General features: G+C 45.9%; 1 protein-coding gene across 2 annotated transcripts in view; it reads right to left on the bottom strand.

The window, feature by feature from the left end:
- Pde11 (Phosphodiesterase 11) overlaps window positions 1–14,600 on the bottom strand; it is a 1,275,799-nt gene that overhangs the window by 825,860 nt on the left and 435,339 nt on the right. For both annotated transcript variants that reach the window (XM_071695072.1, XM_071695082.1), the window contains exon 2: window positions 11,124–11,207. The gene's annotated coding sequence lies outside the window, so the exon portion shown is untranslated. The remainder of the gene's footprint in view (window positions 1–11,123; window positions 11,208–14,600) is intronic.

Genomic DNA, 14,600 nt, shown 5'->3' with positions numbered 1-14,600 from the left:
CTTCAACAAATTGACATAAAACCAGGAGACAAACTTTCAGTAAGAAACAGACAGAAGATAAATAAAACGACAGATCCTCATACGTTTTATCCAAGAACAATGAAAAAGGCGAAAACTGAGGTATAGTGAAGCCCTTGACTGCCCTCTTCAGTCACTCACTTGCAACGGGAGAAGTTCTAGATGAACGGAAGTTTGCCAATGCAACCCCGATGTTCAGAAGAGGTAATTAATCTTTATCCGGAAATTATCGTCCTATTAGCCAAACGTCTGTAGTTGGAAAACTTAATGAAAAACACCGCCCAGGATAGAATGATAAACCATTCAAACGACCGCCACTTAATAACCGATTCTCATTATCGTTTTCAAGGAAATCGCTCATGACTGACGAATCTGCGTGATTTCTTTTATGATATGATTAACGAGTGACGAAAGTAAAGCAGATGATGTCATCTATCTAGATTTTTTGAAAAGCCTTCGATAAGCTTCTGCATCAAGGGTCACTCGCAAACATTAGGTCACATGGCATTGATGGAGTTGTACTTCAGTGGATAGGAAGTTGGTTGATTGGTCGTCAGCAGAGTTTTCATTGATAGTCAAGTCCCAGAATGGTTAGACGTAACAAGTGGAGTGCCACAAGGATCAGTCTTGCGACCGGTTCTCTTTCTCATATGGAAGGAGGTAAATAGGGTGCGTAAGACAAGGGAGCAAATGGGAACTTCAGTGAAGGGCGTAAATGGGGAGGTGATAACAAGTAGTGGTGATGTGAGAAGGAGATGGAATGAGTATTTTGAAGGTTTGTTGAATGTGTCTGATGACAGAGTGGCAGATATAGGGTGTTTGGGTCGAGGTGGTGTGCAAAGTGAGAGGGTTAGGGAAAATGATTTGGTAAACAGAGAAGAGGTAGTAAAAGCTTTGCGGAAGATGAAAGCCGGCAAGGCAGCAGGTTTGGATGGTATTGCAGTGGAATTTATTAAAAAAGGGGGTGACTGTATTGTTGACTGGTTGGTAAGGTTATTTAATGTATGTATGACTCATGGTGAGGTGCCTGAGGATTGGCGGAATGCGTGCATAGTGCCATTGTACAAAGGCAAAGGGGATAAGAGTGAGTGCTCAAATTACAGAGGTATAAGTTTGTTGAGTATTCCTGGAAAATTATATGGGAGGGTATTGATTGAGAGGGTGAAGGCATGTACAGAGCATCAGATTGGGGAAGAGCAGTGCGGTTTCAGAAGTGGTAGAGGATGTGTGGATCAGGTGTTTGCTTTGAAGAATGTATGTGAGAAATACTTAGAAAAGCAAATGGATTTGTATGTAGCATTTATGGATCTGGAGAAGGCATATGATAGAGTTGATAGAGACGCTCTGTGGAAGGTATTAAGAATATATGGTGTGGGAGGCAAGTTGTTAGAAGCAGTGAAAAGTTTTTATCGAGGATGTAAGGCATGTGTACGTGTAGGAAGAGAGGAAAGTGATTGGTTCTCAGTGAATGTAGGTTTGCGGCAGGGGTGTGTGATGTCTCCATGGTTGTTTAATTTGTTTATGGATGGGGTTGTTAGGGAGGTGAATGCAAGAGTCCTGGAAAGAGGGGCAAGTATGAAGTCTGTTGGGGATGAGAGAGCCTGGGAAGTGAGTCAGTTGTTGTTCGCTGATGATACAGCGCTGGTGGCTGATTCATGTGAGAAACTGCAGAAGCTGGTGACTGAGTTTGGTAAAGTGTGTGGAAGAAGAAAGTTAAGAGTAAATGTGAATAAGAGCAAGGTTATTAGGTACAGTAGGGTTGAGGGTCAAGTCAATTGGGAGGTAAGTTTGAATGGAGAAAAACTGGAGGAAGTGAAGTGTTTTAGATATCTGGGAGTGGATCTGTCAGCGGATGGAACCATGGAAGCGGAAGTGGATCATAGGGTGGGGGAGGGGGCGAAAATTTTGGGAGCCTTGAAAAATGTGTGGAAGTCGAGAACATTATCTCGGAAAGCAAAAATGGGTATGTTTGAAGGAATAGTGGTTCCAACAATGTTGTATGGTTGCGAGGCGTGGGCTATGGATAGAGTTGTGCGCAGGAGGATGGATGTGCTGGAAATGAGATGTTTGAGGACAATGTGTGGTGTGAGGTGGTTTGATCGAGTAAGTAACGTAAGGGTAAGAGAGATGTGTGGAAATAAAAAGAGCGTGGTTGAGAGAGCAGAAGAGGGTGTTTTGAAATGGTTTGGGCACATGGAGAGAATGAGTGAGGAAAGATTGACCAAGAGGATATATGTGTCGGAGGTGGAGGGAACGAGGAGAAGAGGGAGACCAAATTGGAGGTGGAAAGATGGAGTGAAAAAGATTTTGTGTGATCGGGGCCTGAACATGCAGGAGGGTGTAAGGAGGGCAAGGAATAGAGTGAATTGGAGCGATGTGGTATACAGGGGTTGACGTGCTGTCAGTGGAGTGAATCAAGGCATGTGAGGCGTCTGGGGTGGACCATGGAAAGCTGTGTAGGTATGTAGACACGTGTGTGGACATGTGTATGTACATGTGTATGGGGGGGGGGGTTGGGCCATTTCTTTCGTCTGTTTCCTTGCGCTACCTCGCAGACGCGGGAGACAGCGACAAAGTATAAAAAAAAAAAAAAAAAATATATATATATATATATATATATATATATATATATATATATATATATATATATATATATATATATATATATATATATTAATGATGTTGATAATGAACTGCTGCACTGCAAGACATCAAAAATCGCTAAAGATGAGAAGCTGGGATATACATCTACAAATGAACTTGAATGTCTATGGCTTCAAAGTGATGAGCTGGACTCACAAGGTGGCAAATGAATCCTAGTATCGATGTGTGCAACATTTGACATATCGATAGAAAAACTACAAGGCAAGCTACACTATCGAATTCTGCTGAACTGCAAAAGGTATACGAGGAATAAGACTTGGACATAATAAACTCTGGTGACCTAAAACCAGATAAGCAGTGAGCAGAAGTAGTGAAAATAGCGAACAAGTTTTTTTGGATTCATAGGGAAGGCCGTCGAATTTAAGTCCAGGAAAATCCTCCTTACTCTTTATAAATCATTGATTCGTCTACAAAGTGGATATCATTGTCAGATTTGGTCACTCTAACTGAAAAAGAAAAGACATGATGTAGGTGTTCCATGGTGCAGGTGTTGCCACACTACAGGTGTCTCCATGGTGCAGGTGTAGCCATACTACAGGTGTGCCAATGGTGCAGGTGTAGTCATAACACAGGTGTGTGCATGGTGCACGTATAGCCATACTACACGTGTGTTTATGGTGCAGGTGTAGTCATTATACAGGTGTGTCCATGGTGCAGGTGTAGTCATACTACAGGTGCGCCCATGGTGCAGGTGTAGTCATAATACAGGTATGTCCATGGTGCAGGTGTAGTCATAATACAGGTGTGTCCATGGTGCAGGTGTAGTCATAATACAGGTGTGTCCATGGTGCAGGTGTAGTCACACTACAGGTGTGAGGTTGGTGCAGGTGTAGTCATAATAAAGGCGTGTCCATGGTGCAGGTGTAGTCATACTACAGGTGTGTCCATGGTGCAGGTGTAGTCATACTACAGGTGCGCCCATGGTGCAGGTGTAGTCATAATACAGGTATGTCCATGGTGCAGGTGTAGTCATAATACAGGTGAAAGCGGGGATACCAACGGTACCATATGGTGGGACAGGTGGGCAACCCACGCCCTGCGCTCCTTACTGTGACTCACCACACAACACTTGAGCCATACACGGCTGACCCACCACCACCACCAGATTCTAACCCGACCCCTGCCACATGTTGCTGACCCGACCCCTGCCACCTGCTGCTGACCCGACCCCTGCCACCTGCTGCTGACCCGACCCCAACCTGCTGCTGACCCGACCCCTGCCACCTGCTGCTGACCCGACCCCTGCCACTTGCTGCTGACCCGACCCCTGCCACACGTTGCTGACCCGACCCCTGCCACCTGCTGCTGACCCGACCCCTGCCATCTTCTGCTAACCTGCCGCCCCGGCTGTGGTTGATCTACCCCGTGCCATCTGCTGCTGATCCTGTCTACCACACCTTTACACCCGCTCCCTGCTAGCGACCTGCTTGTATCCCCTGCTGATGCTCTAACATGTGCCAGTTCCTGCTGACCCGCTTCTGCTGACCTGACTCGTGTCAACTCCTGGTGACCCGACCGCCACCGCCGCGCCACCTGCTTCTGGCAGTACCCAGCTGCGCCAGCTGCAGCTGCCAGGTAGCCGGGCACTGAGTCGTCTCGTGTGACACCAAGTGACAGTAATCCCCGTTGGTTACGGGCGGTATTAACCCCTGTCGTTGGCTGAACAAGTTAAACTGGTCAGAAGAGAAGTGCTTCCCTCACTGTCACAGTGACATTAAGACACGCTACAGTGATGCGAGACCTTGCCTTCAACAGTGACATTGATCTAGTGCTTGCCCTGATATACTGCTCTACTGTAGCCTCTTGTTGTGTGGCGACCCTAGCAAGGTCCACTGGTACGGGCGAAGGATATGATACAGCTGCCGTCCTCCCCCTTCTCCATAACCGACCTCCTCACACTGTGGAGCCGCTACAGGTAGCGCCTCTGCCTTGGTCTACAACAGTAACATGCTAACAGGCGCCAGGGAACACGTCGCCCGCCAGGTGAGCACGAGGGACGAGGATGATGAACCGCTGAAGGAAAAACGAAGCCGTTCGAAGTCACTCAACATTCAGAGCTGAGCTTTAGTGTGGCTATTATAAAGCTTAGCCAAACACTTCTGCTCAAACACTCACAAGATATTGTGAATGCCTCTCCGAGATTCAAGCACTGACATAAGACATTCATCATCTGACAACATGACAGAATGCGATGAATGAATGCACGGGCGACAACGATGACCAGGTGCGTCTTCCCTTAGATGTCGTAAGGCCAGAGCAGAAACAGAATACCATCACAAGGCTACGTACATTCTTCTGGGACTAACCTCAGTGAAAGTTGGTCTCGCTATGGTTTACCGCGTCAGGAAGACCTGAAGACGATGTTCCTGCAATATTTACACACCTTGATAATGACACTGTAGCTCACTATAGCTCATGGAAACTGGAAAGATTCCCCACTGATCTATCTCTCGTAGTGCCAGGGAGATCTGCCGCCAACATGGCTGTGAGATCAGGAATGCAAAAAGAAAAGATACGACATTTAGGTATAATCATAATAGTCGTCCTAAAGAAACATCGGGATTGATGAACCAAGGTGCAAGGAAGATGAGACAGGCAAACCCGGCACCATGTACTGCTCTCTCTCTCCCACTCCTCCCAACACAGCCACCAGCCACACCGTACAATGTCTACCCTGCCACTCTGGAGATATGAAAATGTTTTCTTTTTTTCTTTAGACAAAAAGAAAAACGCACACTCTGAGGAAGTCTGATAAAAGTCTTCCAAACATTAAATATTTCCGACAACACACGAAAACTTCATCACATCAGAGAGATTAAACCACCAGCATTAGCAGTAAGAAATCAAAAAGGCAGGTGTATTACTAGCGCTGGCAGTGGTATTTTCTAGCTACCGAACTGTACATCAATGGAGAAAAAAAAATGAATGCGTGGGCAATTAATCTCTGTTAATCACGGCCAAGCAAATACCTGAATGATTTCATTCATTAACAAATAAGCCTGATTGAGGAGAAAGACATAAATTTATTTTCTAATTAGTTCTGATTTCTTTTTTTTTTTAGATATGAAATCCTCTCTCTCTCTCTCTCTCTCTCTCTCTCTCTCTCTCTCTCTCTCTCTCTTCTCCGGAGAATCTCGTTTCGGCGTTTCAGCATCGAAGTACAATAATATTCCCATTCATATTCCCCCAATAAAATACCCACTGTTACAAGCTACAGTGGTGGTCCTTCGTAGGTATCTCATGGCCGGAGGGAGTGGTGGGTTCAGAGGACCTTTATCACTATGCCTTGGTCTTTAATAGATTAACTTACGATACACTGTTACTGTCCGCCAACACATGACCCCCCGTCATGGACCATCACGTCTCCTGCTATCTGTTCTCCCCCTGTACAACCCTCGACCCGCCCCAGCCTCATTACAACCAGCGGCCATGGAGGAGTCTACGACTCAGCCAGCATCCGTAACCTATAGCGTCATCCCTACTCCCTGTTCTAACGGCCTCAAGTTATGGTTCGTATTAAGTCTGAGGAGCCTCCATCAATCAGGCCCAGCTGCCAGCCAACTGTTGCGGCAGCCCACAACGAACACGAAGGATGACATCTGCAGAGGAACGGCGGACGCAGACGATCCTCACTTGGATACCTCCGCTGCTCACTGCCCTCCTGCTGCCGGTAGTGAACACATCATGTTTCTTTTCACATGAATTCTAATTAAGATTTCATACCTCCTTATCCTTCACCTACTGGGAATTTGATCATTTCAACTATCTACCTACCTATCTGTTCATCATTCTATCTATCTATCTATCTATCTACTTATCTATGTATGTATCTATTATCTTTATATCCTCCTCCATACTCACAAGGTGGAACATGCACACAGAGTCATGCTCTTTCCTGGCAAGGCTGAGTCCTTAACCACCAACCCGCAGAACTGACCAAGGTGCAGGAATGACCCATATTCATGTCCCCTTCAAGTGATCAGTTGTGTCCCCTTCAGGTGATCAGTTGTGTCCCCTTCAGGTGATCAGCTGTGTCCCCTTCAGGTGATCAGTTGTGTCCCCTTCAGGTGATCAGCTGTGTCCCCTTCAGGTGATCAGTTGTGTCCCCTTCAGGTGATCAGTTGTGTCCCCTTCAGGTGATCAGTTGTGTCCCCTTCAGGTGATCAGCTGTGTCCCCTTCAGGTGATCAGCTGTGTCCCCTTCAGGTGATCAGCTGTGTCCTCTTCAGGTGATCAGCTGTGTCCCCTTTAGGTGATCAGCTGTGTCCCCTTCAGGTGATCAGCTGTGTCCCCTTCAGGTGATCAGTTGTGTCCACTTCAGGTGACCAGCTGTGTCCCCTTCAGGTGATCAGCTGTGTCCCCTTCAGGCGATCAGTTGTGTCCCCTTCAGGTGATCAGTTGTGTCCCCTTCAGGTGATCAGCTGTGTCCCCTTCAGGTGATCAGCTGTGTCCTCTTCAGGTGATCAGCTGTGTCCCCTTTAGGTGATCAGCTGTGTCCCCTTCAGGTGATCAGTTGTGTCCCTTTCAGATATTCGTTCTTTTAAATCAGCGTTTTGCGCCCCCATGAAAAAAAAATTCATTAACAAATGTGGGAGACACTATGAAAATTATACAATTTGCATTTACATACATATAACGTGCACATAAGCTTTCATTATAATACAATGGTCATGTAGTCACGGACAAAAGTCTGTTACTCTGTCCTCGAGATACCCATCTGACACCAGACACTTCGTCAACGTAAATATATGAGTTGCAGTCGTCGCTACACTTGTTAAAGTTTCCTCACAAGTCTTAGTACAGTACACGTCTACACCACGTAAGAGATGTGCATCCAGCCAGCCTTGACTCCATGTATTGCACTCTCTTGAATCAGATGATTCAATCACTATGACTGTAAGCAGAGGGAGGATGTGCGCTACCACGCCTCACCACACCAACTGTTCCCAACGTATCAATGATGTGTGTCCAATGGTTTTCGACTCCTCTCACTAATACTGGAGACGAATAAAGGAAGCATACCTGTGTCGCTGGCTGTACATCATGCACACCAACATACTACTGCCGTCTACTTCCAAAGGAGCCACTTTAAGATCATGGGGCTGGTGCAGCTAGTATGCAAGGGGTTTACCATCTTAGCCTAATGAAATGTTGCTTAGAATATACCTCGTTCACCACCAGACCCAGCTTAAGTTGTTGGAAGCTGCAGCCCTCAGACCCACAGAGACTTACAGCCAGGCTGGTGTGGTACACTTTGTGCGTTTTCTACTGTGCATTCCATGCTGTTTCTGATTATACCAGGCAAACTGTTGAAGAGTCTTGGTTCCCGGATGTTTAAGGTGTTCTCTCTCTTTTTGTGCTTATCGCAACCCTGGATTTCAGAGGTAATATTTTATAAAGTCTTACATGCCTGTCGTGCCAGCAGGATATTATTTCCGAATGCAAGTGGGAACCACACCTCCAAAGTTCTTCCAAGCATAGATGATGACATCTCTCCTGTATGCGCTCCAGGGAATAAAGTTTCAGAAATTTCAGTCGTTCCCAGTAATTTAGTTCCTCTACCACATTAATATGGGCTGTGAAATATCTCTCAACAATTTCTCATTCCGCAGTCTCTACAGCCTTGAAGAATGACATTAGAACGCAGCAACATTCAATTCGTAAAAGAATTAGCGCTTCAAATAATATCTTCTATTTTGTTCTCTTGTCTTGAAAGTCCGCAGGATCCAACCTGCCATCCTTCTGTATGAGGCAACCGTTGTTTTGCGTTCGCTGAAGGTTGGGTCTTTAGACATTACTACTCCAAGGTCTTTCATTCAATTCCACTGGTTTATGATAGCGGCTGTCTCTCCAATATTCCGTATCATTTTCTTACTTCTTCATTTTCCCTGTACTGGAGGAGTTGAAATATATCTCCACTGGAAAGCATGTTGTTCTCGGTTGCCCAGTTTATGACTTCGTTCGTGTCTCCATCCAGCCTTTCGCATCTTCTACTGATGTGATTTTCATACTTATTCTTGTATCATCTGTAAAGGATAACATAACATCGTGGCTCGTGTTTGCGTCAATGTCAGATATAAGATTGAGGAACGAGGAATGCAAGTACAGTTCCTTACGAGACTGAGCTTTTTAGAGTGGAGGCACTGGAGATGGTATGGTTTGCAACTACGTGTAGTAATTTGGCAGTTAAAAAATTGTATATCTATTTCTCAATTTTTTGAGTGGAGGCACTGGAGATGGTATGGTTTGCAACTACGTGTAGTAATTTGGCAGTTAAAAAATTGTATATCTATTTCTCAATTTTTAGAGTGGAGGCACTGGAGATGGTATGGTTTGCAACTACGTGTGGTAATTTGGCAGTTAAAAATTTGTATATCTATTTCTCAATTTTTCCAGTTACTCCCATCTTTTGCTTTTTACGTGCTCTAACGCCATGGTCACCTTTGTCAAATACTGTTGCAAAGTCAGTGTAAATACCGTTAACAATTTCTTTGCTTTCCAGAGCTTCAACAATCCTATCATAATGGTCAAGCAACTGAGAGAGGAAGGAACTTTCCGCCCCGCTCACGTTCTCCTGGGTAATGCAAAGTGTTCAGTTAAATCTAGCCAGTCTGCCTCTTAGGATTCTTTTGAAGATTCTGATAATGTGCGCGACATTAGTGCTATCGGTCAATAGCTCTTTGGGACTGCATTGCTTCCGCCTCTGTGCAGCGGGGTGATGTGGGTCAGTTTCAAACTCTCGGGAATGATGCCGGAATCAAGACTTCTTTAGTTAATGGTTTATGCAGCTTCTTCTTCAAGGTTTGTAATTCGTTTCGCCTCCTTTAAAGTGCTCGTCTTTCTCGTTCTAACTAAGATCGCTTCTGCTTTCTTCTCGCTGGTATGCGTCTGTTTCCCATTGTCTCGCAGACATCTCATTATCACATTCTCCCAATTTATCCTTTCACCACCAAAAAGGAAATTACCTGAAACACCTCCAGTGTTACGTGTGTTCTATCTAGGCAGTTCAGCATCCAAACTCGTTTTTACTTCAATCAGGTCGTGATTAGAATATAGGGAGTCTGAGATGGTAATATCCCATATTAGGTCTTCCATATTAGTGAAACTCAAGTCCAAAGTCATATTTCCTGTTTTCTAAGTCCAGCGGGATATTACAGCGGGTCAGTGATCCCGCTATGAGATTTTCTTTTATCATGATCAATAATAGAAATAAAAGTGTAGAAAAGACATAGTAAGATCACCTTCGGTCCCTCTCACACCGCTTGTCAAGAGATGCAGAACACGCTCGACCTCCCAACTCCCTCCAACCATCACTTGGACCTCATCCCAAAGTTCGGGAGAAAGTTGCGGCATCCCATCAGCCACCGTCAACTCTTGCCACCAAATCCCTCGTCCCCGAGTTGCAGTTCGGCACCACAGTCACATCGTGTCAATCCGAGCTATATGGACAGACTCTTTCCACTGTAACATTCTACATAACACTTAACCCCTTGAACGGACGAAACCCTCAATTTTCGCAGTTTAAAACAACGCGAGCTGAATATCTCCCAGAGGCAAACCCGCCCGTTATTTGTGCAAACACTTTCTGCTTGAAACACTCTTTCCTTGTTTTAGCTCCGATGCCTTTATATATTTTTTCTGCAATATTCCAGCCTTTGGGTGCAATTCTATTCAGTAAACCGTCTATCCTCACTATCATTATCAACAAAGCACTAAATGTCTTAAGGTTCAGCCTCCAGGTATAAACCCATTTATTTCATCACTGTCAAACATTCAACAATTTCCAGTTTCAGTTCACCAAGCCTGTGTCACTGCTGACCTGACCTGACCCGTATTACCTGACACGTGCCAGCTACTCCTAATATGCGCCACTTGTTGGCCGGACGCAAATTAGTAGCTGATGATTTCCTCCCCCGTGCCATCTTCAGCTGACCTAACCCGCGCCATCTACCACCAGCCTGACACCCAGCTACTCGCTGCAGACCTCACCTGCACTACCCACCACAGGTGTAACTCATATCTCTCACCATCTCAGCTGTGTTCCTTGGGACGACCCGACCCTCACCATATGGTGGTGACCCATCCCACGTCACATACAACTGACGCAAACCACGATAACTTTTAACACACCTGATCCCCGCAACCCGCTGCTCTTGACCAAAGCTATGCTGCTTCCTGCTGGCTAAGCAGTTCACCCCAGCTATCATCCGTTGTTCTTGGTCAACAGCAGTTCGTTCAATAATGCACATCTTTTTTTACGCGACTTTCTCTACCGCTTGAAATGGCCCACATCTTAGTAATCTGTTTGAGTCTATCTCAGGAAGTAATACATCTATGTAGATGTGTGTGTGTGTGTGTGTCTGTGTGTGTGTGTGTGTGTGTGTCTGTGTTTGCTACCTGAGGCAGGATGTGTGAGTGTCTTCCACCTCGACGTTGTCTTACCTGGGCTGGTGCTCGCCTGCTGGGTGGGCAGGGGCCGTGAGTCTGGCTGCCACCGCACAGCTACTTCTCTCTCTCTCACTCACTCTGTCGACAGAGAATCATCAATCAAAAATTCTAGTTTACCTGGTTTTGATAATCTATGATAACTAGTACATAATCTATGATAACTAGTACATAAGCTATGATAACTACATAATCTATGATAACTTGTACATAATCTATGATAACTAGTACATAATCTATGATAACTAGTACATAATCTATGATAACTAGTACATAATCTATGATAACTAGTACATAAGCTAATATAGTTTCTGTGAATCTTTCTTTGTCATCATATCAGGACGAAAGTCATGTTCAACACACGGTCCTACAAAATTTCATGACCCTCCACAAAATTCATATTCATACGTGTGCAGGTTTATTGCAACTGGATTTACTTTCCCGAAAATCTTTTGCTCAATTTAATTCTTTTCATATTTTGAGGAACATTCGTAGAAGTGTATGAAATACAGTTTTTGGTAGGAAAAAAAAATGTAAGAGACAAAATCTAATTGTAAAACTAAACATGATAAATCATTGTCACACTTCCAGACCCGCAGGACAGGCTAGCGTGTGGCCCTACAATAAATAAAACACGTAACACATTACCATCACCAACCAACCAACTAGTAATTGACAACGTAACTCCAAGGACGTACCGTCGCCGTGCTTTAACGTCGTACCGTTGTGCTCAAAGGACGTGTATACCATCCTGAACGGTTACATCCTCACGTCAATCCATAAACATATGCCATAAAGATGACTGTGGGGAGTTACTGAGTCCTGAATACAATGGTTTCTGCTGTACCAAGAGCTGCTGGAGGAGGCGCATCCCAAGTCCTCGAGGTGTGACAAGGATAACACAGCGCCCCTCACTGCCACACCTTGTCCCAAAGAAGAACCACCTCAGACCAATCAAAATCTAAATTGACTTACTCTCGCTTGTGATGAGGGGAAACTAAGTTAAGAATGGATTAGATTCCATCTTTGGCACTGAGTCAGCCATGCATGAAACGAGTTCTCTCATAAAATATGAAAAAAGAATCATAAAGATTGAGCAACAAAAACACACTGATCTCCATCAACGAGAGTTATGACCTTACGAACGGACCTGATTCAGCTACAACTTGGTAATGGAGCTCTAGAGTTATGGGTCGGTCAAATGAGTAAACTCAGCAACTTAAACTCGAAATCGGACTTAGCCTTCCCGCGCTCCAGTTTACCATTACAGCCTAGACAGATCATAACCCTCAGAGAGAGAGAGAGAGAGAGAGAGAGAGAGAGAGAGAGAGAGAGAGAGAGAGAGAGAGAGAGAGAGAGAGAGAGAGAGAGAGAGAGAGAGGCAGCGATCACAATCCTCACCTAAGGCCAGGGTTGTGGCTACCAGATCGATACATACAACCCAGTACAACACAAGGTGTCCAACATTCACTTATCACTCCCCACCACATCAACAGTGAGAGTAATGTCACTTTATCACGATCCCGGTCACCCCCTCTGTCTCCTGACACCTCCCTCCACCAACCACTATCATCGCCCGCCTCCTCTCATCGGTGCACGTCGTCGCACTCATAGCAAGGCTAGCCAGGGTCAACGTCCAGTCGCTGGTGAAGGACGGAGAGTGCGCGCGTCTTCATCGTCGAATTCATGGCCGAGTTAACCATGGTGCAGCTGTACCACCACAGCCTCCACATGCTGGGTCCACCACATGCTAGGTCCTCCACATGCAGGGTTCTGCACGTGCTGGGTCCTCCACATGCAGGGTTCTGCACATGCTGGGTCCTCCACATGCAGGGTTCTGCACATGCTGGGTCCATCACATACAGGTTTCTGCTCATGCTGGGTCCTCCACATGCTGGGTCCTCCATATGTTGGGTCCCCCACAAGCAGTCTTCCACATGAAGGGGACCTCCACATGCAGGTGACATTCACATGCTGGGTCTTCCACATGAAGGGGATCTCCACATGCTGGATCCTCCACATGCAGGGGAACTCCACATTCTTGGTCCTCCACATACAGGGTTCTGCACATGCTGGGTCCTCCACACGCAGGGGAACTCCACATGCTGAGTCCTCCACATGCAGGAGACCTCCGCATGCTTGGTCCCCCACAGGATGGGTGCTTCACACACAATGAGGTCCTTTACATGCAAGTCACACACTGCAAGTCATACAGACCCAGCGATGTCACTTATGAAATCTGTTTTAACATCTGTTATAATTCTTCCTGGATATCACGCGCGGCATCTCGGTTACCTACGTGCCTTAACGAGACAAGAAAATGCTTGAATATGCAAAAGCATACTTTAGTCGACCTACGAAAGTCTAAATGTTGTATTATGTAGAAACATTCCACGTGCTACAGTATATCCTACAGTACTTGTTTAAGTCTATAGAATATCACTAACATACAGGTCATACAGGGGTCACCGCAGTACTCAATCCGGCTGTGGTTGAACTGGTCGACTCTGGTCGTGCCCGGGCGCAGCGGGTAATGACTGGATAATCGTCTGCGTCATGGATGGGCTCCTGAGGAGCATTCCATGAGCTGGAGCAATGAGTCCTCCTCATCCCCTCCTCTCTCTCTCTCTCTCTCTCTCTCTCTCTCTCTCTAGGTCTTCCCGATGTCGCGCCTCCATCTGGCCGGATGGTTCATCTACAGGGAGTCGAAGACCGTACGACCCTCCTTCCCCTCTCTGAACCCCCTCCGTGACCATCCTCCTGCCGCCACGCCGGTGTGTGTGTGTGTGTGTGTGTGTGTGTGTGTGTGTGTGTGTGTGTGTGTCTCCGACACTGAAGGGCACCAGGACGCCCGCCTGATGCGCGCCTCCCACACTTGCCGATCATAAAAGGACGTCAACAAAATGACGGAGGCCCTGCTCTCCTGAAACAACGTTCCCAGCTGAGCACACACAGGAGATCTTCGCATTGTGGCAACGCCTGAACGAAAACCATCGAGCGAGAACTACGCCTCTAACCTCCGCTTGAATGAACTTCTCCACCACTTACCATGAGGCGGTTCATTCTGGCTTTCGATGACCTTCCTGGTAACGAAATATTGTCAGCGTGAAGCCTTTTATACCTCTAACCTGTAGGTCACTGCTTCTACTTACATGGTCCCTGCGCACTTCCACCAGTCTCTGATTTCCAGTATCTTGAAAACTTGTATTACGTCATCACACAGCCTTCTCTTCTGTCGAAAAAAATAAAATGGTACGAGTTCCTTGAACCTTTACTCGTATGGCTTGGTTCGTAGTCCCAATAAAACCTGTTTTCGTGTGTTTGATGACCTGAAGACCAAGATTGTGCAACGCAGTTAAGATGTGGTCTTACGAGCGAGCGAGTTATAAGAGGGTCATATGGTTTCCGATCCTCTGTACAGAACAGTTTCTCAAAACGAATCCTAAAAACAGGTTTTTTTTTTTTCAAGCTACA

The sequence above is a fragment of the Panulirus ornatus genome, chromosome 4, assembly GCF_036320965.1.
Source record: "Panulirus ornatus isolate Po-2019 chromosome 4, ASM3632096v1, whole genome shotgun sequence".
NCBI lineage: Eukaryota > Metazoa > Arthropoda > Malacostraca > Decapoda > Palinuridae > Panulirus > Panulirus ornatus.
This window is presented reverse-complemented; position numbering and strand designations above follow the sequence as displayed.